The sequence below is a fragment of the Musca autumnalis genome, unplaced genomic scaffold (genome assembly GCF_047663935.1).
Source record: "Musca autumnalis isolate F117 unplaced genomic scaffold, ASM4766393v1 scaffold_1, whole genome shotgun sequence".
NCBI classification, from domain to species: domain Eukaryota; kingdom Metazoa; phylum Arthropoda; class Insecta; order Diptera; family Muscidae; genus Musca; species Musca autumnalis.
The window spans coordinates 73,202,238-73,226,048 of record NW_027411644.1 but is presented as its reverse complement, the minus strand read 5'-3'; the positions used below and the strand labels follow the sequence as shown (position 1 = coordinate 73,226,048).

General features: G+C 34.3%; 1 protein-coding gene across 19 annotated transcripts in view; it reads right to left on the bottom strand.

The window, feature by feature from the left end:
- Nucleotides 1-23,811, bottom strand: part of LOC141401375 (low-density lipoprotein receptor-like) — a 652,355-nt gene that overhangs the window by 614,113 nt on the left and 14,431 nt on the right. For 4 of the 19 annotated variants that reach the window (XM_073981617.1, XM_073981670.1, XM_073981558.1 and 1 more), the window contains exon 1: nucleotides 1,386-2,171. The exons of 6 other annotated variants lie outside the window; for them this stretch is intronic. The gene's annotated coding sequence lies outside the window, so the exon portion shown is untranslated. Of the gene's footprint in view, nucleotides 1-1,385; nucleotides 2,172-23,811 lie in introns of those variants that run through there. 9 more of the 19 variants (XM_073981633.1, XM_073981690.1, XM_073981663.1 and 6 more) reach the window with 6 other exon arrangements.

Here is a 23,811-nt window from a genome sequence, read left to right as displayed (position 1 = left end):
CAATTTCCATAAAATTTTGGAAAATGTTGCTTCCACAAAAACCATTTCGTCTGTAGGTCGATCTTTGTGTCTGTCTGATTGGTGCGGACGATAACTCTCGAAAGTATTAACCAATTTGGTCCAAGCTTTGCCACTCGTTATATTTTGTCCAAACTTAGATCAAGTTCGAAGATGGGTCATATCGGTCCACTTCTTTGAGTAGAAATTTTCAAAATTTTGTATCAAAAGTGAAGTTTAAGACCAACTCTGGGATCATGTTGACTCTTTTTACGATGGTAAAATATTTTCAGGGCAGTTCAATACATTTTTAGATAATGGCTCAAAATGTCTAAAAACGCCCGTCGGTACCAACTAAAATGACTGATGAGCACGATAACATAGGAACTAAGTATTCGATTTGTCCGAAACTTTGTACGTGGTGAAATTTCTTTCAAACAAAAAAGTTAAAAATTTTCGCTTAAGTGCAGTTTAAGGGCTGTTCAAGGATTGTTTTAAAAAAATCATCGAGGGTAGTCCTTATTATTCTGATTATAACGATATAATTTGTTTTGTGGGCACGTCCATGCTTCCTGATATAATGGTGCAAAAGCTCTAAAAAATCCGACTGTAATTAACCAAAAATTTTGCTCTTCAATCCAGTTTAAAGCCACTTCTCGAATCGTTCTGATCATAATATTAATACGTATACCTTAATCACAGCAAAGAAAAAGATTAAACGAGGAATAGCAGGATATTGAACTTTCTAAACAATATTCAATATCACCGGATATTTTTAGTCGTCACAGCGAAAGAAATGGCACCCACAGACAGGTTCTGAACATGCAAATAATTTTTATTTTTGTGTCATATGAAACAAAATTTGTGACACTTTAATTTCTTAATCCATTATGGAACCGGATTTTTTATATTACATTATTAAATTTATAAAATAACGCAATAATTTCTATGATTATTTTTTAATTAACTTAATTTTAGATTTTTTAATAACACAATTATTTATATTATTTTTCTTATTTATGTTATGAATCACAGACGATATTAATTTCTTTCTTAAAATGGATTTCGATAGGATTTATTAATAATTCTTCGATATCAAAATAACAAAACAATATCAAAAAACAATGTTTGCTTTTGTTATTATTATTTATCACATTTTGTTTTCTTTTTCAAGTAAAATGAGAACACTTTGTAAATGTTGGGGAGAGAGGAATTCTTTGGCAGAAATTTTTAAATACGCAACAACACAGTTGTTATCTTCAATTTTGTTTTGTCACTTTGTTTATCACATTTTACAAATACACGTGGGAAATGTAATGTTAAATAACACGTAACACTTGAAAAAAAGAAGCAAATTTCAAGGCATTTTTGTTAATAAAAATATTCACCTTTTATTGAAAGATTTTTTGCAAATTTTCTTAATAATTTCCACTTTTATTTTAACTATAACTTTTCTTAATTTCCAATACCGCTTTAAATAAAATAACGTAATACCAAGAAACCGTAACCGTAAAACGTAACGTAAAAATACCGAAATACCGACGGAATATCACAAAAATGGCAGAACTATTTCAATTGACTTAGTTGAGAGATGATGATCGTTGTTGTTGTTTCTGTTGTTGTTATGTATTATTTTTTGCTAAATTGCGTTCACAAAAAACCGAAACTATTCCGACGCGTTTTGTGGTTTCCTCAAGCGACAACACACAAGACGGACGCACAACAATCGACTAAAGAACTAAATTTTGACTTTTTGCAGTGTATTTTTGTTTTCTTCTCAAGTTTGACAATGAAATTTTTAAAATAAATACAATAACTACTCTTTACTCTATCCCCCCGTTTCAATTTGAAATATCTTTTTTTTCAACTCTTTTTTTGATTGTCAGCTGTTGTTAAGATTGGTATCTAACAGTAATTCATTGCTCTTCTATCTGCCTTCTCTTCGACAACTAAATCTCCCGCCAAGAAGACAGACAGACGGACACTTCTTCTTCTTCGTCTACTATTCCAATTTGATTTCCCACCTAAAGAAAGCAATGCACAACCGACAGACAACAAATCGACCGGTCTCTTTCGTTTATTTGTTTAGTTTCGAGTGTTCGGAATGGAACTGACTGACTGACTTCATGCGCCACCGATCAGCATGGAAGCATTTTGGTATCATTGCCTGCTCTAGCTACCTACCTGGGGACTTGTTTGGCTGATTTCAAAATGTAAGAGTAACAATGTGGTCAAAAACAGGGAGAGATCGACGAGTACACAAGTGAAAGGTGAGCGAGAGAGAGCCAAATCTTTGCGCATTGTTGATCGTTGGTATTTTTAAAAAGTCACAATTTCATTTTGAAGAAAATATTCAACAAGTGTGTGTTTATGTTTTTCTTTCTCTGCATATTTAATTGTTTGTTGTTGTTTTGTTTTCTTGTTTTTTTTTTTTTTTTTTTTTTTTTTTTTTTTTTTGTAGGGGTTCTCAATCTTTTGGATAAGCAATTGGGGAATAGGGTTGTCTGGAAAAATATTCTTTTAAAATTATTCATGGATAAATCCACGTTTGGTGGCCTAAGGCCTCATGGAAAAATAATCTTTTAAAAATTATTCATGGATAAATCCACGTTTGGTGGTCTAAGGCCTCATGGAAAAATAATCTTCAAAAAATTATTCATGGATAAATCCACGTTTGGTGGTCTAAGGCCTCATGGAAAAATAATCTTTAAAAAATCCACGTTTGGTGGTCTAAGATCTCATGGAAAAATATTCTTTAAAAAATCCACGTTTGGTGGTCTAAGATCTCATGGAAAAATAATCTTTAAAAAATCCACGTTTGGTGGTCTAAGATCTCATGGAAAAATATTCTTTAAAAAATCCACGTTTGGTGGTCTAAGGCCTCATGGAAAAATAATCTTTAAAAAATCCACGTTTGGTGGTCTAAGATCTCATGGAAAAATATTCTTTAAAAAATCCACGTTTGGTGGTCTAAGATCTCATGGAAAAATAATCTTTAAAAAATCCACGTTTGGTGGTCTAAGATCTCATGGAAAAATATTCTTTAAAAAATCCACGTTTGGTGGTCTAAGGCCTCATGGAAAAATAATCTTTAAAAAATCCACGTTTGGTGGTCTAAGATCTCATGGAAAAATAATCTTTAAAAAATCCACGTTTGGTGGTCTAAGGCCTCATGGAAAAATAATCTTTAAAAAATCCACGTTTGGTGGTCTAAGATCTCATGGAAAAATATTCTTTAAAAAATCCACGTTTGGTGGTCTAAGATCTCATGGAAAAATATTCTTTGGTGGTCTAAGGCCTCATGGAAAAATAATCTTTAAAAAATCCACGTTTGGTGGTCTAAGATCTCATGGAAAAATAATCTTTAAAAAATCCACGTTTGGTGGTCTAAGGCCTCATGGAAAAATAATCTTTAAAAAATCCACGTTTGGTGGTCTAAGATCTCATGGAAAAATAATCTTTAAAAAATCCACGTTTGGTGGTCTAAGGCCTCATGGAAAAATAATCTTTAAAAAATCCACGTTTGGTGGTCTAAGATCTCATGGAAAAATATTCTTTAAAAAATCCACGTTTGGTGGTCTAAGGCCTCATGGAAAAATAATCTTTAAAAAATCCACGTTTGGTGGTCTAAGATCTCATGGAAAAATAATCTTTAAAAAATCCACGTTTGGTGGTCTAAGGCCTCATGGAAAAATAATCTTTAAAAAATCCACGTTTGGTGGTCTAAGATCTCATGGAAAAATAATCTTTAAAAAATCCACGTTTGGTGGTCTAAGGCCTCATGGAAAAATAATCTTTAAAAAATCCACGTTTGGTGGTCTAAGATCTCATGGAAAAATAATCTTTAAAAAATCCACGTTTGGTGGTCTAAGGCCTCATGGAAAAATAATCTTTAAAAAATCCACGTTTGGTGGTCTAAGATCTCATGGAAAAATAATCTTTAAAAAATCCACGTTTGGTGGTCTAAGGCCTCATGGAAAAATAATCTTTAAAAAATCCACGTTTGGTGGTCTAAGGCCTCATGGAAAAATATTCTTTAAAAAATCCACGTTTGGTGGTCTAAGACCTCATGGAAAAATATTCTTTAAAAATCCACGTTTGGTGGTCTAAGACCTCATGGAAAAATATTCTTTAAAAAATCCACGTTTGGTGGTCTAAGACCTCATAGAAAAATATTCTTTAAAAAATCCACGTTTGGTGGTCTAAGGCCTCAATGAAAAATATTCTTTAAAAATCCACGTTTGTTGGTCCATGGCCTCAATGAAAATATTTTTTAAAAAATCCACGTTTGGTGGTCTAAGGCCTCGTGGAAAAATATTATTTAAAGAATCCACGTTTGGTGGTCCAAGGCCTCATGGAAAAATATTCTTTAAAAAAATCCACATTTGGTGGTCTAAGGCCTCATAGAAAAATATTCTTTAAAAAATCCACGTTTGGTGGTCTAAGATCTCATGGAAAAATATTCTTTAAAAAATCCACGTTTGGTGGTCTAAGGCCTCATGGAAAAATATTCTTTAAAAAATCCACATTGGTGGTCTAAGACCTCATGGAAAAATATTCTTTAAAAATCCACGTTTGGTGGTCTAAGATCTCATGGAAAAATAATCTTTAAAAAATCCACGTTTGGCGGTCTAAGGCCTCATGGAAAAATAATCTTTAAAAAATCCACGTTTGGTGGTCTAAGATCTCATGGAAAAATAATCTTTAAAAAATCCACGTTTGGTGGTATAAGGCCTCATGGAAAAATAATCTTTAAAAAATCCACGTTTGGTGGTCTAAGATCTCATGGAAAAATATTCTTTAAAAAATCCACGTTTGGTGGTCTAAGATCTCATGGAAAAATATTCTTTAAAAAATCCACGTTTGGTGGTCTAAGGCCTCATGGAAAAATATTCTTTAAAAAATCCACGTTTGGTGGTCTAAGACCTCACGGAAAAATATTCTTTAAAAAATCCACGTTTGGTGGTCTAAGACCTCATGGAAAAATATTCTTTAAAAAATCCACGTTTGGTGGTCTAAGGCCTCAATGAAAAATATTCTTTAAAAATCCACGTTTGTTGGTCCATGGCCTCAATGAAAATATTTTTTAAAAAATCCACGTTTGGTGGTCTAAGGCCTCGTGGAAAAATAATCTTTAAAAAATCCACGTTTGGTGGTCTAAGATCTCATGGAAAAATATTCTTTAAAAATCCACGTTTGGTGGTCCTAGACCTCATGGAAAAATATTCTTTAAAAAATCCACGTTTGGTGGTCTAAGACCTCATGGAAAAATATTCTTTAAAAAATCCACGTTTGGTGGTCTAAGGCCTCAATGAAAAATATTCTTTAAAAATCCACGTTTCTTGGTCCATGGCCTCAATGAAAATATTTTTTAAAAAATCCACGTTTGGTGGTCTAAGGCCTCGTGGAAAAATATTATTTAAAGAATCCACGTTTGGTGGTCCAAGGCCTCATGGAAAAATATTCTTTAAAAAAATCCACATTTGGTGGTCTAAGGCCTCATAGAAAAATATTCTTTAAAAAATCCACGTTTGGTGGTCTAAGGCCTCATGGAAAAATATTATTTAAAAAATCCACGTTTGGAGGTCTAACGTCTCAATGAAAAATATTTTTTAAAAACTCCACGTTTGTTGGTCTATGGCCTCAATGAAAAATATTTTTTAAAAAATCCACGGTTGGTGGTCTAGGGCCTCAATGAAAAAATTTTTTGAAAATTTGCCTTTTTATGGCGAAGATCATTTTTTAATGATTTTTGTTAATTTTTCTCGTTTAGAGTTAAGCTTGATGATCTGAAATTATTTGCAAGTGAAAAAGGAAAGCCAAGGACTCGAACCCACATAGTCACCAAATTACGTTACCTGGTTTCATTGGTGGTAAAGCAAATCTTCGGACGTATCGACTATGCAATGGCTTCTCTGTCCTAGAACTTATCGTTTTTCAAATGCAAATGTGTTTTTGTACATTAACGCGGATACTTGGCCACAGAAAATTTTTAAAAATTCCACCGTGGAAAAATATTTTTTAAAAAATCCAAGATTGATGGTCTATAGTCCCATTAAAAAAATTTTCTTTAAAAAATCCACGTTTGGTGGTCTAAAGTCCCAGTAAAAAATCCACGTTTGGTGGTCTGAGGCCTCATGGAAAAATATTCTATAAAAAATCCAAGTTTGGTGGTCTAAGGCCTCATGGAAAAATATCCTTTAAAAATCCACGTTTGGTGGTCTAAGATCTCATGGAAAAATATTCTTTAAAAAATCCACGTTTGGTTGTCTAAGGCCTCATGGAAAAATAATCTTTAAAAAATCCACGTTTGGTGGTCTAAGATCTCATTGAAAAATATTCTTTAAAAATCCACGTTTGGTGGTCTAAGACCTCATGGAAAAATATTCTTTAAAAAATCCACGTTTGGTGGTCTAAGACCTCATGGAAAAATATTCTTTAAAAAATCCACGTTTGGTGGTCTAAGGCCTCGTGGAAAAATAATCTTTAAAAAATCCACGTTTGGTGGTCTAAGATCTCATGGAAAAATATTCTTTAAAAATCCACGTTTGGTGGTCTAAGACCACATGGAAAAATATTCTTTAAAAAATCCACGTTTGGTGGTCTAAGACCTCATGGAAAAATATTCTTTAAAAAATCCACGTTTGGTGGTCTAAGGCCTCAATGAAAAATATTCTTTAAAAATCCACGTTTGTTGGTCCATGGCCTCAATGAAAATATTTTTTAAAAAATCCACGTTTGGTGGTCTAAGGCCTCGTGGAAAAATATTATTTAAAGAATCCACGTTTGGTGGTCCAAGGCCTCATGGAAAAATATTCTTTAAAAAAATCCACATTTGGTGGTCTAAGGCCTCATAGAAAAATATTCTTTAAAAAATCCACGTTTGGTGGTCTAAGGCCTCATGGAAAAATATTCTTTAAAAAATCCACATTGGTGGTCTAAGACCTCATGGAAAAATATTCTTTAAAAATCCACGTTTGGTGGTCTAAGATCTCATGGAAAAATAATCTTTAAAAAATCCACGTTTGGCGGTCTAAGGCCTCATGGAAAAATAATCTTTAAAAAATCCACGTTTGGTGGTCTAAGATCTCATGGAAAAATAATCTTTAAAAAATCCACGTTTGGTGGTATAAGGCCTCATGGAAAAATAATCTTTAAAAAATCCACGTTTGGTGGTCTAAGATCTCATGGAAAAATATTCTTTAAAAAATCCACGTTTGGTGGTCTAAGATCTCATGGAAAAATATTCTTTAAAAAATCCACGTTTGGTGGTCTAAGGCCTCATGGAAAAATATTCTTTAAAAAATCCACGTTTGGTGGTCTAAGACCTCACGGAAAAATATTCTTTAAAAAATCCACGTTTGGTGGTCTAAGACCTCATGGAAAAATATTCTTTAAAAAATCCACGTTTGGTGGTCTAAGGCCTCAATGAAAAATATTCTTTAAAAATCCACGTTTGTTGGTCCATGGCCTCAATGAAAATATTTTTTAAAAAATCCACGTTTGGTGGTCTAAGGCCTCGTGGAAAAATAATCTTTAAAAAATCCACGTTTGGTGGTCTAAGATCTCATGGAAAAATATTCTTTAAAAATCCACGTTTGGTGGTCCTAGACCTCATGGAAAAATATTCTTTAAAAAATCCACGTTTGGTGGTCTAAGACCTCATGGAAAAATATTCTTTAAAAAATCCACGTTTGGTGGTCTAAGGCCTCAATGAAAAATATTCTTTAAAAATCCACGTTTGTTGGTCCATGGCCTCAATGAAAATATTTTTTAAAAAATCCACGTTTGGTGGTCTAAGGCCTCGTGGAAAAATATTATTTAAAGAATCCACGTTTGGTGGTCCAAGGCCTCATGGAAAAATATTCTTTAAAAAAATCCACATTTGGTGGTCTAAGGCCTCATAGAAAAATATTCTTTAAAAAATCCACGTTTGGTGGTCTAAGGCCTCATGGAAAAATATTATTTAAAAAATCCACGTTTGGAGGTCTAACGTCTCAATGAAAAATATTTTTTAAAAACTCCACGTTTGTTGGTCTATGGCCTCAATGAAAAATATTTTTTAAAAAATCCACGGTTGGTGGTCTAGGGCCTCAATGAAAAAATTTTTTGAAAATTTGCCTTTTTATGGCGAAGATCATTTTTTAATGATTTTTGTTAATTTTTCTCGTTTAGAGTTAAGCTTGATGATCTGAAATTATTTGCAAGTGAAAAAGGAAAGCCAAGGACTCGAACCCACATAGTCACCAAATTACGTTACCTGGTTTCATTGGTGGTAAAGCAAATCTTCGGACGTATCGACTATGCAATGGCTTCTCTGTCCTAGAACTTATCGTTTTTCAAATGCAAATGTGTTTTTGTACATTAACGCGGATACTTGGCCACAGAAAATTTTTAAAAATTCCACCGTGGAAAAATATTTTTTAAAAAATCCAAGATTGATGGTCTATAGTCCCATTAAAAAAATTTTCTTTAAAAAATCCACGTTTGGTGGTCTAAAGTCCCAGTAAAAAATCCACGTTTGGTGGTCTGAGGCCTCATGGAAAAATATTCTATAAAAAATCCAAGTTTGGTGGTCTAAGGCCTCATGGAAAAATATCCTTTAAAAATCCACGTTTGGTGGTCTAAGGACCTCATGGAAAAATATTCTTTAAAAAATCCACGTTTGGTGGTCTAAGGCCTCAATGAAAAATATTCTTTAAAAATCCACGTTTGTTGGTCCATGGCCTCAATGAAAATATTTTTTAAAAAATCCACGTTTGGTGGTCTAAGGCCTCGTGGAAAAATAATCTTTAAAAAATCCACGTTTGGTGGTCTAAGATCTCATGGAAAAATATTCTTTAAAAATCCACGTTTGGTGGTCCTAGACCTCATGGAAAAATATTCTTTAAAAAATCCACGTTTGGTGGTCTAAGACCTCATGGAAAAATATTCTTTAAAAAATCCACGTTTGGTGGTCTAAGGCCTCAATGAAAAATATTCTTTAAAAATCCACGTTTCTTGGTCCATGGCCTCAATGAAAATATTTTTTAAAAAATCCACGTTTGGTGGTCTAAGGCCTCGTGGAAAAATATTATTTAAAGAATCCACGTTTGGTGGTCCAAGGCCTCATGGAAAAATATTCTTTAAAAAAATCCACATTTGGTGGTCTAAGGCCTCATAGAAAAATATTCTTTAAAAAATCCACGTTTGGTGGTCTAAGGCCTCATGGAAAAATATTATTTAAAAAATCCACGTTTGGAGGTCTAACGTCTCAATGAAAAATATTTTTTAAAAACTCCACGTTTGTTGGTCTATGGCCTCAATGAAAAATATTTTTTAAAAAATCCACGGTTGGTGGTCTAGGGCCTCAATGAAAAAATTTTTTGAAAATTTGCCTTTTTATGGCGAAGATCATTTTTTAATGATTTTTGTTAATTTTTCTCGTTTAGAGTTAAGCTTGATGATCTGAAATTATTTGCAAGTGAAAAAGGAAAGCCAAGGACTCGAACCCACATAGTCACCAAATTACGTTACCTGGTTTCATTGGTGGTAAAGCAAATCTTCGGACGTATCGACTATGCAATGGCTTCTCTGTCCTAGAACTTATCGTTTTTCAAATGCAAATGTGTTTTTGTACATTAACGCGGATACTTGGCCACAGAAAATTTTTAAAAATTCCACCGTGGAAAAATATTTTTTAAAAAATCCAAGATTGATGGTCTATAGTCCCATTAAAAAAATTTTCTTTAAAAAATCCACGTTTGGTGGTCTAAAGTCCCAGTAAAAAATCCACGTTTGGTGGTCTGAGGCCTCATGGAAAAATATTCTATAAAAAATCCAAGTTTGGTGGTCTAAGGCCTCATGGAAAAATATCCTTTAAAAATCCACGTTTGGTGGTCTAAGATCTCATGGAAAAATATTCTTTAAAAAATCCACGTTTGGTTGTCTAAGGCCTCATGGAAAAATAATCTTTAAAAAATCCACGTTTGGTGGTCTAAGATCTCATTGAAAAATATTCTTTAAAAATCCACGTTTGGTGGTCTAAGACCTCATGGAAAAATATTCTTTAAAAAATCCACGTTTGGTGGTCTAAGACCTCATGGAAAAATATTCTTTAAAAAATCCACGTTTGGTGGTCTAAGGCCTCGTGGAAAAATAATCTTTAAAAAATCCACGTTTGGTGGTCTAAGATCTCATGGAAAAATATTCTTTAAAAATCCACGTTTGGTGGTCTAAGACCACATGGAAAAATATTCTTTAAAAAATCCACGTTTGGTGGTCTAAGACCTCATGGAAAAATATTCTTTAAAAAATCCACGTTTGGTGGTCTAAGGCCTCAATGAAAAATATTCTTTAAAAATCCACGTTTGTTGGTCCATGGCCTCAATGAAAATATTTTTTAAAAAATCCACGTTTGGTGGTCTAAGGCCTCGTGGAAAAATATTATTTAAAGAATCCACGTTTGGTGGTCCAAGGCCTCATGGAAAAATATTCTTTAAAAAAATCCACATTTGGTGGTCTAAGGCCTCATAGAAAAATATTCTTTAAAAAATCCACGTTTGGTGGTCTAAGGCCTCATGGAAAAATATTCTTTAAAAAATCCACATTGGTGGTCTAAGACCTCATGGAAAAATATTCTTTAAAAATCCACGTTTGGTGGTCTAAGATCTCATGGAAAAATAATCTTTAAAAAATCCACGTTTGGCGGTCTAAGGCCTCATGGAAAAATAATCTTTAAAAAATCCACGTTTGGTGGTCTAAGATCTCATGGAAAAATAATCTTTAAAAAATCCACGTTTGGTGGTATAAGGCCTCATGGAAAAATAATCTTTAAAAAATCCACGTTTGGTGGTCTAAGATCTCATGGAAAAATATTCTTTAAAAAATCCACGTTTGGTGGTCTAAGATCTCATGGAAAAATATTCTTTAAAAAATCCACGTTTGGTGGTCTAAGGCCTCATGGAAAAATATTCTTTAAAAAATCCACGTTTGGTGGTCTAAGACCTCACGGAAAAATATTCTTTAAAAAATCCACGTTTGGTGGTCTAAGACCTCATGGAAAAATATTCTTTAAAAAATCCACGTTTGGTGGTCTAAGGCCTCAATGAAAAATATTCTTTAAAAATCCACGTTTGTTGGTCCATGGCCTCAATGAAAATATTTTTTAAAAAATCCACGTTTGGTGGTCTAAGGCCTCGTGGAAAAATAATCTTTAAAAAATCCACGTTTGGTGGTCTAAGATCTCATGGAAAAATATTCTTTAAAAATCCACGTTTGGTGGTCCTAGACCTCATGGAAAAATATTCTTTAAAAAATCCACGTTTGGTGGTCTAAGACCTCATGGAAAAATATTCTTTAAAAAATCCACGTTTGGTGGTCTAAGGCCTCAATGAAAAATATTCTTTAAAAATCCACGTTTGTTGGTCCATGGCCTCAATGAAAATATTTTTTAAAAAATCCACGTTTGGTGGTCTAAGGCCTCGTGGAAAAATATTATTTAAAGAATCCACGTTTGGTGGTCCAAGGCCTCATGGAAAAATATTCTTTAAAAAAATCCACATTTGGTGGTCTAAGGCCTCATAGAAAAATATTCTTTAAAAAATCCACGTTTGGTGGTCTAAGGCCTCATGGAAAAATATTATTTAAAAAATCCACGTTTGGAGGTCTAACGTCTCAATGAAAAATATTTTTTAAAAACTCCACGTTTGTTGGTCTATGGCCTCAATGAAAAATATTTTTTAAAAAATCCACGGTTGGTGGTCTAGGGCCTCAATGAAAAAATTTTTTGAAAATTTGCCTTTTTATGGCGAAGATCATTTTTTAATGATTTTTGTTAATTTTTCTCGTTTAGAGTTAAGCTTGATGATCTGAAATTATTTGCAAGTGAAAAAGGAAAGCCAAGGACTCGAACCCACATAGTCACCAAATTACGTTACCTGGTTTCATTGGTGGTAAAGCAAATCTTCGGACGTATCGACTATGCAATGGCTTCTCTGTCCTAGAACTTATCGTTTTTCAAATGCAAATGTGTTTTTGTACATTAACGCGGATACTTGGCCACAGAAAATTTTTAAAAATTCCACCGTGGAAAAATATTTTTTAAAAAATCCAAGATTGATGGTCTATAGTCCCATTAAAAAAATTTTCTTTAAAAAATCCACGTTTGGTGGTCTAAAGTCCCAGTAAAAAATCCACGTTTGGTGGTCTGAGGCCTCATGGAAAAATATTCTATAAAAAATCCAAGTTTGGTGGTCTAAGGCCTCATGGAAAAATATCCTTTAAAAATCCACGTTTGGTGGTCTAAGATCTCATGGAAAAATATTCTTTAAAAAATCCACGTTTGGTTGTCTAAGGCCTCATGGAAAAATAATCTTTAAAAAATCCACGTTTGGTGGTCTAAGATCTCATTGAAAAATATTCTTTAAAAATCCACGTTTGGTGGTCTAAGACCTCATGGAAAAATATTCTTTAAAAAATCCACGTTTGGTGGTCTAAGACCTCATGGAAAAATATTCTTTAAAAAATCCACGTTTGGTGGTCTAAGGCCTCGTGGAAAAATAATCTTTAAAAAATCCACGTTTGGTGGTCTAAGATCTCATGGAAAAATATTCTTTAAAAATCCACGTTTGGTGGTCTAAGACCACATGGAAAAATATTCTTTAAAAAATCCACGTTTGGTGGTCTAAGACCTCATGGAAAAATATTCTTTAAAAAATCCACGTTTGGTGGTCTAAGGCCTCAATGAAAAATATTCTTTAAAAATCCACGTTTGTTGGTCCATGGCCTCAATGAAAATATTTTTTAAAAAATCCACGTTTGGTGGTCTAAGGCCTCGTGGAAAAATATTATTTAAAGAATCCACGTTTGGTGGTCCAAGGCCTCATGGAAAAATATTCTTTAAAAAAATCCACATTTGGTGGTCTAAGGCCTCATAGAAAAATATTCTTTAAAAAATCCACGTTTGGTGGTCTAAGGCCTCATGGAAAAATATTATTTAAAAAATCCACGTTTGGAGGTCTAACGTCTCAATGAAAAATATTTTTTAAAAACTCCACGTTTGTTGGTCTATGGCCTTAATGAAAAATATTTTTTAAAAAATCCACGGTTGGTGGTCTAGGGCCTCAATGAAAAAATTTTTTGAAAATTTGCCTTTTTATGGCGAAGATCATTTTTTAATGATTTTTGTTAATTTTTCTCGTTTAGAGTTAAGCTTGATGATCTGAAATTATTTGCAAGTGAAAAAGGAAAGCCAAGGACTCGAACCCACATAGTCACCAAATTACGTTACCTGGTTTCATTGGTGGTAAAGCAAATCTTCGGACGTATCGACTATGCAATGGCTTCTCTGTCCTAGAACTTATCGTTTTTCAAATGCAAATGTGTTTTTGTACATTAACGCGGATACTTGGCCACAGAAAATTTTTAAAAAATCCACCGTGGAAAAATATTTTTTAAAAAATCCAAGATTGATGGTCTATAGTCCCATTAAAAAAATTTTCTTTAAAAAATCCACGTTTGGTGGTCTAAAGTCCCAGTAAAAAATCCACGTTTGGTGGTCTGAGGCCTCATGGAAAAATATTCTATAAAAAATCCAAGTTTGGTGGTCTAAGGCCTCATGGAAAAATATCCTTTAAAAATCCACGTTTGGTGGTCTAAGACCTCATGGAAAAATATTCTTTAAAAAATCCACGTTTGGTGGTGTAAGGCCTCAATGAAAAATATTCTTTAAAAAATCCACGTTTGGAGGTCTAAGGTCTCATTAAAAAATATTCTTTAAAGAATCCACGATTGGTAGTCTAAAAATATTCTTTAAAAAATCCGCGTTTGTTGGTCTATGGCCTCAATGAAAAATATTTTTTAAAAACTCCACGTTTGTTGGTCTATGGCCTCAATGAAAAATATTTTTTAAAAAATCCATGGTTGGCGGTCTATGGCCTCAATGAAAAAAATTTTTTAAAAAATCCATCCGTGGAAAATATTTTTTTAAAAATCCAAGTTTGGTGGTCTATAGTCCCGTTAAAAATTTTCATTAAAAAATCCACGTTTGATGGTCTAAAGCAAACCCGTTCGTAGGTATTGATATGGTTACGAAGTTTTTCGGCAAATCACACACACGCGACCCGAATGCAAAGTAAGAGAGCAAATGTTTTAATTTTTTTACTTCAGTCTTGTACTGAATGTCATGCAAGCAGGTTGATGCCGCTTTATTTGTTTTTTTGGGTACACTGAAAAGATTTTGCAGTTGTACAGCAAATATGTGGAGGGAAGAATTTGAAAATGATTTTTTGTTTTGTATTAATATTTTTAATGACGCAGAATGCCTCGTCTGCAATGCAACAATAAAAAATGTATATAAACAAAGGAGAGGATTCGAAATGCGGTATATGTATCTATTTGCTTTGATGAAAGCACTGATATAAGGGACACAAGTCAAATGCTAATTTATATTAGAACCGTAGACAATTTGTTCAATGCATTTGAAGAAATTTTAAAGTTGAAATCGCTATCATTAATTAACTCTTAGCAATCGCAGTTTTAATAAAAGAAACTGAAGTGGATACTTTTGACTGTGATTCACTGTATATTATTTTTAATTTTAGTCATACAAAGTGAACGCGCCAACAATATATTTTTTCTATTTGAAAATTTTGCCTTTTTAGGCGAAGATCATTTTTAGCATTATTTTTTTTTTTTTAATTTATTAATCGAGCTTTTTTATGATCTATAATGCAAATGAAAAAGGAAAGCCGACGATTCGAACCCACACACCCACCACTATGTTTGGCTCTGAACGCTAACACGCCGTGACAACTTTTTTCCTGTGTTTTTCATTTCATACTCAATATAAAAAACATCACCCTGTTCTGTCAGTGTAATTTTACCCACACATAAACAATTTAAGCGCTCGCTCTTCTTGGTCGGCTATGGTCTAAAGTCCCATTAAAAAATTTTCTTTAAAAAATCCACGTTTGGTGGTCTAAGGCCTCATGGTAAAATATTCTTTAAAACTCCATGTTTGGTGGCCTAAAACCTCAATGAAAAATTGTCTTTAAAAAATCCACGTTTGGTGGTCTAAAGCCTGAACGAAAAATATTTTTTAAAAAATCCACGTTTGGTGGTCTAAGGCCTCAATGAAAAATATTCTTTAAAAAATCCACGTTTGGTGGTCTAAGGCCTCAATGAAAAATATTCTTTAAAAAATCCACGTTCGGTGTTTTCAGGCCTCTTGGAAAACTATTCCTAAAAAAATCCACGTTCGGTGGTTTCAGGCCTCTTGGAAAACTATACTTAAAAAAACCACGTTTGGTTGTCTAAGGTCTCATGGAAAAATATTCTTTAAAAAATCCACGTTCGGTGTTTTCAGGCCTCTTGGAAAACTATTCCTAAAAAAATCCACGTTCGGTGGTTTCAGGCCTCTTGGAAAACTATACTTAAAAAAATCCACCTTTGGTGGTCTAAGGACTCATTAAAAAATTTTGTCTAAGAAATCGACGTATGGTGGTCTAACGCCTCATGAAAAAATATTCTTTACAAAATCCACATTTGGTGGTCTAAGGTCTCATTAAAAAATATTCTTTAAAAAATCCACGTTTGGTGGTGTAAGGCCTCAATGAAAAATATTCTTTAAAAAATCCGCGTTTGATGGTCTAAGGCCTCAATGAAAAATATTCTTAAAAATCCACGTTTGTTGGTCTATGGCCCCAATGAAAAATATTCTTTAAAAAATCCACGTTTGTTGGTCTATGGTCTCAATGAAAAATATTTTCTAAAAAATCCATTATTATTCATTATAAAATATTAAATATTCATTAAAAAATATTCTTTAAAAAATCCAAGTTTGGTGGTCTAAGGTCTCAGTAAAAAATTTCTTTAAAAAAATCCACGTTTGGTGGTCTAAGGCATCTTTGAAAAAAATTTTTTAAAAATTCCACGTCTGGTGGATTGATGCCTCATGGAAAAACGTTCTTCAAAAAATCCACGTTTGATGGTCTAAGGCCTCATGGAAAAATATTCTTTAAAAAATCCACGTTCGGTGGCCGAATTGAAGATTCAAATAGCTTAACAAAAACATGCTTGGCAACCATAACCGCAAAAACCCCAACATAATTTTGTTATTCTTGTTGTAGCATTGTTGTTGTAACTATTTTAAAGATGCCGAACCTTCTCTCTGCCTTAAACATAATTAATTCGCCGGTCTCTTTTTTATTGTTTTACGTTTGTAGCTCTCCAACTCAATAAAGTTTGATCAATAAATCAATGGAAGGCGATAATTTAAGAGTATCGAATGAATAAAGTTGGGGCTTCTCTTAAGTGACCATCAATGACGTCAGAGTGCATTTTTTGTAAATTACCAGTTTATGCAGCACACACACACACATACATATGTATGTGGCAATGAATGACAAGGAATGTTCGAGAAACAAAGTTAAATGTGCAACATTTTAATTGCAAAGGACAAGAACACAAAACCAGGAAGTAATAAATGAAATAGAAGAACAAGAAATAATTTAAAAATAAAAATAGTTGAAAATGCAACAAAATCAATATGCTAAACAAACATATAAACATACATGTGTATGTATGTATTGAAAGTAAAAGTGGTCTTAGTCGAAAAATAAAATAATATTGATTAAAAAAGTTGGCATTATGTGAAGGTGCGCCCGAACATTAAAGCTTCCGAAAAGACTGGAGAATCTGAAAGGAAATCCCGAAAGAAGGAAGTTGGTAGGAAAGAAGCCGCCATAAACTTATACCAAAGCAGGCAAAAAACAATTCAGGGACCAACTGTGATATGCGGTGATCGACACCAGCAGAGGCTATGGCAGTTTACATGAAGACCATCAGAAAACCATGGGGAAATGTTCAACCATCAGTGACCGTTCCGTACTCTGCTCCTCTCGGATAGATAATTAGCTGTAGAATAACACCTTCGGAAGGTGGCAAATTAAAACTTGGTAGGAAAGATGACATCCCCCATATCCGCCCATCTATAATAGAAACAGTCGAAATCATTCCTGATCTCCATATTAATTACATTCTACATAAATTTTGAGCCTCATCAAAGCTTCAATATTGATCTGATAAGAACAAAATTGCATTTTATATTGTTAGTTTTCGTCAATTGATAAAAATTCGCAATTTTATAGGTGTGGTGAATTTTTGCTGAAACTCACCACACCTCATAAAATGGCGCAAATTAGAAAAAATAATGCGTACATTATATAGTGCGATGTAAAACCAAGGTAAGTACCACTATTTGTGATTTAATCCGACTTTTGAAGATAAGAGAGTAATTTTTTCGATAGGAAACGGTCCCACTAGCGAAGAATAGTGAAAATTAAGCTGTAACTATAAAAATATTTTTCGTTATTTATTTTTTAATATTATTTATATATGTAGATGGCAAATTCAAAGATTTTTATGGTGTGGTGGATTTATGAAAAATTCAGTAATTTTTAAGCTGTGGTGAATTTCTATAGAAACTAACCACACCGTAAAAAATTTTAATATTCTATAAATTACATTGATGTAGTGAGCATTAAAAAATAATCAGTCCGAATAGATAATGGACGCCGAAATAGTTTTAGTGAGGTAAACTGCACTGCTTGCAGCCATGTTGAAAGGTGGGTTTCATGCATTAGTCTTAATTCAGAACAGAATAATGAAATAAACTCTCATATAATTTTCCGTCGAAATTTATCGAAATTCACAAATTTGTAGGTGTGGTGAATTTTTTATAGAACTCACCACACCATAAAAATTATGTAAAATGCCATATAAATTACATACATTCAATTTTTAATTGTCATTAGACACTCTGGAATTGATACAATAAAAAAGAGAAAATAGAAAAAATACGCTGAAATAGTTTTTGCAACGCTTAAACCAAAGTTGGAGGACCGGTTAAACATTTTTCAATTTTATGCAAAAGAATTAGTTTGAATTACCCCGTTTGTTTAAAAATTTGTTGGTAAGAAAAACTACTTGTTAGGAGCTCAATCGAATTCGTTCGCATCGAATTTATTTTTTTCAATTTGTAGAGCAAAAAAACGGTAAAAAAATCCAAAAACTATGTATTGAATTCTTCAGATACTGGAATATCCCAAGGTGATTTCAGTACAATGAATTTGGTTGTAAAGAATATATGTTTATCATTGTCCTGACTTCAGTAATTTCTGATAGATAATATTGGCAATTTTCCAATGTGAGCCTCATTTCTTGATCATTACACAATAAACACAAAATTTTGAAATCCCGTTTCAATTCCAATGTAAACTAAACACCTTGGGTGTTATTATTTTTAGATATTCAAGAATCTTATTTTGAATTTTTCATAATTTTTTACAATATTCTCATTTTCCTTAAATCTTTTAATCTTTTTCACACTTCACTCTATTTTTATTTCTTAATAAAATTTAAATAAATTTCACTCAATATTATCACAATATTATTTTTTATCTCAATATTTTTGTTTTTGTTGTAAACCGATAAAAAAAGTGAATTTTCGTTAATATAGATAATACATAATTTAATCACCATTTGATAAAAATAGAAGCGCCGATTGAATTCAAAATTGAAATTGATCAAACAAATCCGTTTAAAGCAACAGCTCCCGACCAGAACTCGTATAACTCTGATTATGGCTAAATCATAAAATTCATAGAAAGTCAGTCCCCGCACAATAAATCACCGCGCATCGCACATAAATCGCAGCTAAGCAGCCAGCCCAACCGGCCAGCTGATAGGTGGATAGTCTGTTCGTCTGTCCGTCAATTCAAAGTAAATCCATAAACTACCGGAGAATAAACGTTATCACAAATTATGCCAAATAGGCAATAATAATGATAATAATTGATAAAGATATGAATGGTCAGCTGAGGAATGAATATGGGCAGACATAAGAGGTCTGTCTGACCAACAATAATAGTTGTGCTGGAAAGTGCTTTGTAAAAGTGTGTTCCGATGTGGTGTTTCTTGGTAAGGGGAAAAATTCCATTTTTTCTAAACAAATTGTAATGCAATACAGTGGAACTATAAGAACTGGGAAGGAAGATGAAAAAAAAATTTCAGAACGAGACTATTATATAACAATTAAAATGGGGTCAGCCGACTTAGCAGACAGCTACGTAAACCATAATTCTTACTATAAAATACAATAACACATCTTGGGTGTAGTTTTTGGAACTTTTGCACCATTATAGAAGGGAGTATAGAGACTTACAAGAATATTATATTGTTGCAGCCAGGATCACAAGGACTACCCGCTTTAAAATGTCAACACCATCCGAGAAGTGACCTTAAGCTGGATTTAAGCGGAACAGTGTTAAATATTTGTAAAAAAAAATAAGGCGAAAAAGTTTATGTTGGAACTTGATCTAAGTTTGAGAATCACCCCCTTCGACAGGAGTAACGTTTGACCTTTTCTCTCTCTCTCTCTCTCTAAACCATGAAAACCTTTCCTGGTAATTAGGATAACTCTCAAGGTAACACCACATCAAGTACTGCAAGGAAAGCACTGCCATTATGTTGCGGTACTGGAATAATTTTCGTCTCCTAATGCAGATGCAGGTCCACTGATGACATGAGGAGGCACCCCGTTGCAGTTCTGCCGCGTGACATTTATAGTCGGGGACAAAACTGACGCAACATAGTTTACCACAGACCGACTTATCGCGATATGTGTGGTCAACAAGGTTTCTTTATCTACACCCCAAGTGCTACCGACTAGAGAACTTTTACCTAAACCTCAGGTAGTATGTGGCAGATAACTGTGGCATGTGTGGACGACGTGAACTTACGGTAGAATGTGGCACCAAGAATCTTGGAGCAGTTAGTGATAAGAATTCGGATATCATCGTCCAAGAAATTAAACTCTGTGCTCATCTCCGCATTCCATATGGTGAAAAAGGTGGTAAGACATTGGGGAAGGTACCCGTGACTACATGCATGACTACACGTTGACACGGCAAAAACTTTCTCCGACCCAAAATAGATGCAGCTGGACAAATAGCCCCAGTCAGTCTGCAATACCCTTACTTCCCATACCAAGTACCTTGTGATAAATATGGCTCAGAGGGTGATGGCTTGAATAATAAATTGACAGGTGTTGTTGTCAAGCCATCATCCTCTCCGCTATATTTATGGCCATACGTATCGTATGCCAAGTTCACCCATTCGAATGTGGGTAGGACGACTATGGGCTAACATGCCTTTCAGCAGCGTCTTGTCATTCGCCACGACGTTCCAGCTCGAAACAAATCTCAACTTCCATCATAATAAGCAGGTCAAAGCATAGGGACAGATCTTAAAAGTGGTCGCTAAACACCGCAGCAGAGAATCCATCATGAGGTTCCAAATAAATGGACCACAGATAGTTCCCTGAGGGAAGCTATTCTCCATATCTGTCCAGAAAGTCACACAGAATCCCATGACATAGGAACCCCTTTAGGAGGACTTCTATCTATAGAAGTCCCCTTTAGGAGGACTTCTATCTACAGCAGACCCATTTAGGAGGGCTTCTATCTATAGAAGACCAGTTTAGGAGGGTTTATATCAATAGAAGACCCCTATAGGACGTTTCCTATCAACAGAATATCCCTTTTGGAGGTCTTCTATCAACAGAAGACCCCTTTATGAAGCCTTCTATGTATAGAAGACCCCTTAAGGAGGATTTCTATCTATAGAAGACACCTTCAGCAGGACTTCTATCTATAGAAGACAACTTTAGGAGGACTTCTATCTATAGACGACCCCTTTATGAGGACTTCTATCTATAAAAGACCTCTTTTGGAGGACTTCTATCTATAGAAGACTCCTTTAGGAGCACTTCTATCTATAGAAGACCCCTTTAGGAGGACTTCTATCTGTAGAAGACACCTTTAGAAGGACTTCTATCTATAGAAGACTCCTTTAGGAGGACTTCTGTCTATAGAAGACCCCTTTAGGAGGACTTCTTTCTATAGAAGACACCTTTAGGAGGACTTATATCTATATAAGACCCCTTTAGGAGGACTTCTATCTATAGAAGACCCCTTTAGGAGGACTTCTATCTATAGAAGACTCCTTTAGGAGCACTTCTATCTATAGGAGACCCCTTTAGGAGGACTTCTATCTGTAGAAGACACCTTTAGAAGGACTTCTATCTATAGAAGACCCCTTTAGGAGGACTTCTGTCTATAGAAGACCCCTTTAGGAGGACTTCTATCTATAGAAGACACCTTTAGGAGGACTTATATCTATATAAGACCCCTTTAGGAGGACTTCTATCTATAGAAGACCCCTTTAGGAGGACTTCTATCTATAGAAGACTTCTTTAGGAGCACTTCTATCTATAGAAGACCCCTTTAGGAGGACTTCTATCTGTAGAAGACACCTTTAGAAGGACTTCTATCTGTAGAAGATCCCCTAAAGGAGGACTTCTATCTATAGAAAACCCCCTAAATGAGGACTTCTATTTATAGAAGACACTTTTAGGAGGACTTCTATCTATAGGAGACTCCTTTAGGAGCACTTCTATATATAGAAGACCCCTTTAGGAGGACTTCTATCTATAGAAAACCCCCTAAAGGAGGATTTCTATTTATAGAAGACACCTTTAGGAGGACTTCTATCTATAGAAGACCCCTTTAGGAAAACTTCTATCTATAGCAGACCCCTTTAGGAGGACTTCTACATATAGAAGACTCCTTTAGAAGGACTTCTATCTATAGAATACCCCTTTAGGCGGACTTCTATCTATAGAAGACCCCTTTAGGAGGACTTCTATCTATAGAAGACTCCTTTAGGAGCACTTCTATCTATAGAAAACCCCTTTAGGAGGACTTCTATCTATAGAAGACACCTTTCGGAGGACTTCTATTTATAGAAGACCCCTTTAGGGGGACTTCTATCTATAGAAGACCCCTTTAGGAGGACTTCTATCTATAGAAGACCACATTGGGAGGACTTCTATCTATAGGAGACCCCTTTAGGAGGACTTCTATCTATAGAAGTCCCCTTTAGGAGGAGGTCTTCTATCAACAGAAGACCCCTTTAGGAGGCCTTCTATGTATAGAATACCCCTTAAGGAGGATTTCTATCTATAGAAGACCCCTTCAGGAGGACATATATCTATAAAAGACTCCTTTAGGAGGACTTCTGTCCTCCCCTTTAGGAGGCCTTCTATGTATAGAAGACCCCTTAAGGAGGATTTCTATCTATAGAAGACCCCTTCAGGAGGACATATATCTATAAAAGACTCCTTTAGGAGGACTTCTGTCTATAGAAGACCCCTTTAGGAGGACTTGTATCTATAGAAGACACCTTTAGGAGGACTTATATCTATATAAGACCCCTTTAGGAGGACTTCTATCTATAGAAGACCCCCTTAGGAGGACTTCTATCTATAGAAGACCCCTTTAGGAGGACTTATATTTGTAGAAGACCACTTCAGGAGGACTTCTATCTGTAGAGTAACACTTCAGGAGGACTTCTATCCATAGAAGATCCCCTTAGGATGAGTTCTATCTATAGAAGACCCCCTTAGGATGACTTCTATCTATAGAAGACCCCCTTAGGATGACTTCTATGTATAGAAGACCCACTTAGGAGGACTTCTATCTATAGAAGACCCCTTTAGCAGGACTTCTTTCTATAGAAGATACCTTTAGAAGGACCTTTTGGAGGACTTCTATCTATAAAAGACCCCTTTAGGAGAACTTCTATCTATAGAAGACACCCTTAGGAGGACTTCTATCTATAGAAGACACCTTTAGGGGGACTTCTATCTATAGATAGAACCCCTTTAGGAGGACTTCACTCACTTTACTAAGTGATCTGGAAAACTATAGGTATTTTCGTCTTGCATGGACTACAACAAAACCGATTTGGTGCATGAGAACCCTTGCATTTTTTCGTGTAGCACAGTGTAATTATTTCCTCTTCTCCTAAGAAAATAGTGTATAATATTCATAATAAAAATCTACAAGCTTTACGATATATTATAAAAACTATTTTCATGTTAAAGTTCCACTGTTATTTAGTGCAATCAAGTGTCAAAATCTCTACCCAATTATTGATAAATACCTCAATTGCATATCCCTTAGCACCGCTAACAAAAAAACCACAAGCATGCACTTTAAATCAACGATTTTACTGTCTGGCACCCAATCAATCCCCCAACCTCACCTTATTCATTGACACCTATTTGTGGTCGTATTTCCCTGCAATTGACCACCGTAATAATATTTATTTAGATAATATTTTTCCACCGCCGATTAGCCATCAAATGGCTGGATTATCAATGAGACGATAGACTCGAATCTATAAATCAAAATAATTCAAGTGGCCACTCTTCTTTAAACAACCTCAACTACATAACAATGTCAACGATAGCTGAATGACGGACAAACCAACGGACAGACGGACTCATTGCACACAATGTGTACGACGCTGCTGAGTGATTTTGTTTAAACTGCAATTGCAATTATTGGCTTTTGGGGAATTTTGAAGTGTTTTTTTTTTCGGTTTAGTGCAAGAGGTGCGTTAAGTACCATCAATCACTTAGGAGAGGACTAATCTGCTGTGGTCGGATTTGGTATTGTTTTGTTTAGTTGATGTTGATACTTTAAAACTGTCAAAAACATTAGAGACAACAACTTGTTGTGTTTATTTTGAAATTTAAGTATGTTTTTTCTGGCACAATGGGTTTAAGTTTAAATTTTTCCAAAATTAAAAACAGTTCTGCGCGACCAGTAGAAGAATGGGAGAGGCCTTTTATATTCATAAATAAGTTGCTGTATTTATTGATATGAAGGTAAACATGGACTATAATCTGTAAGAGCTAACCTTGGG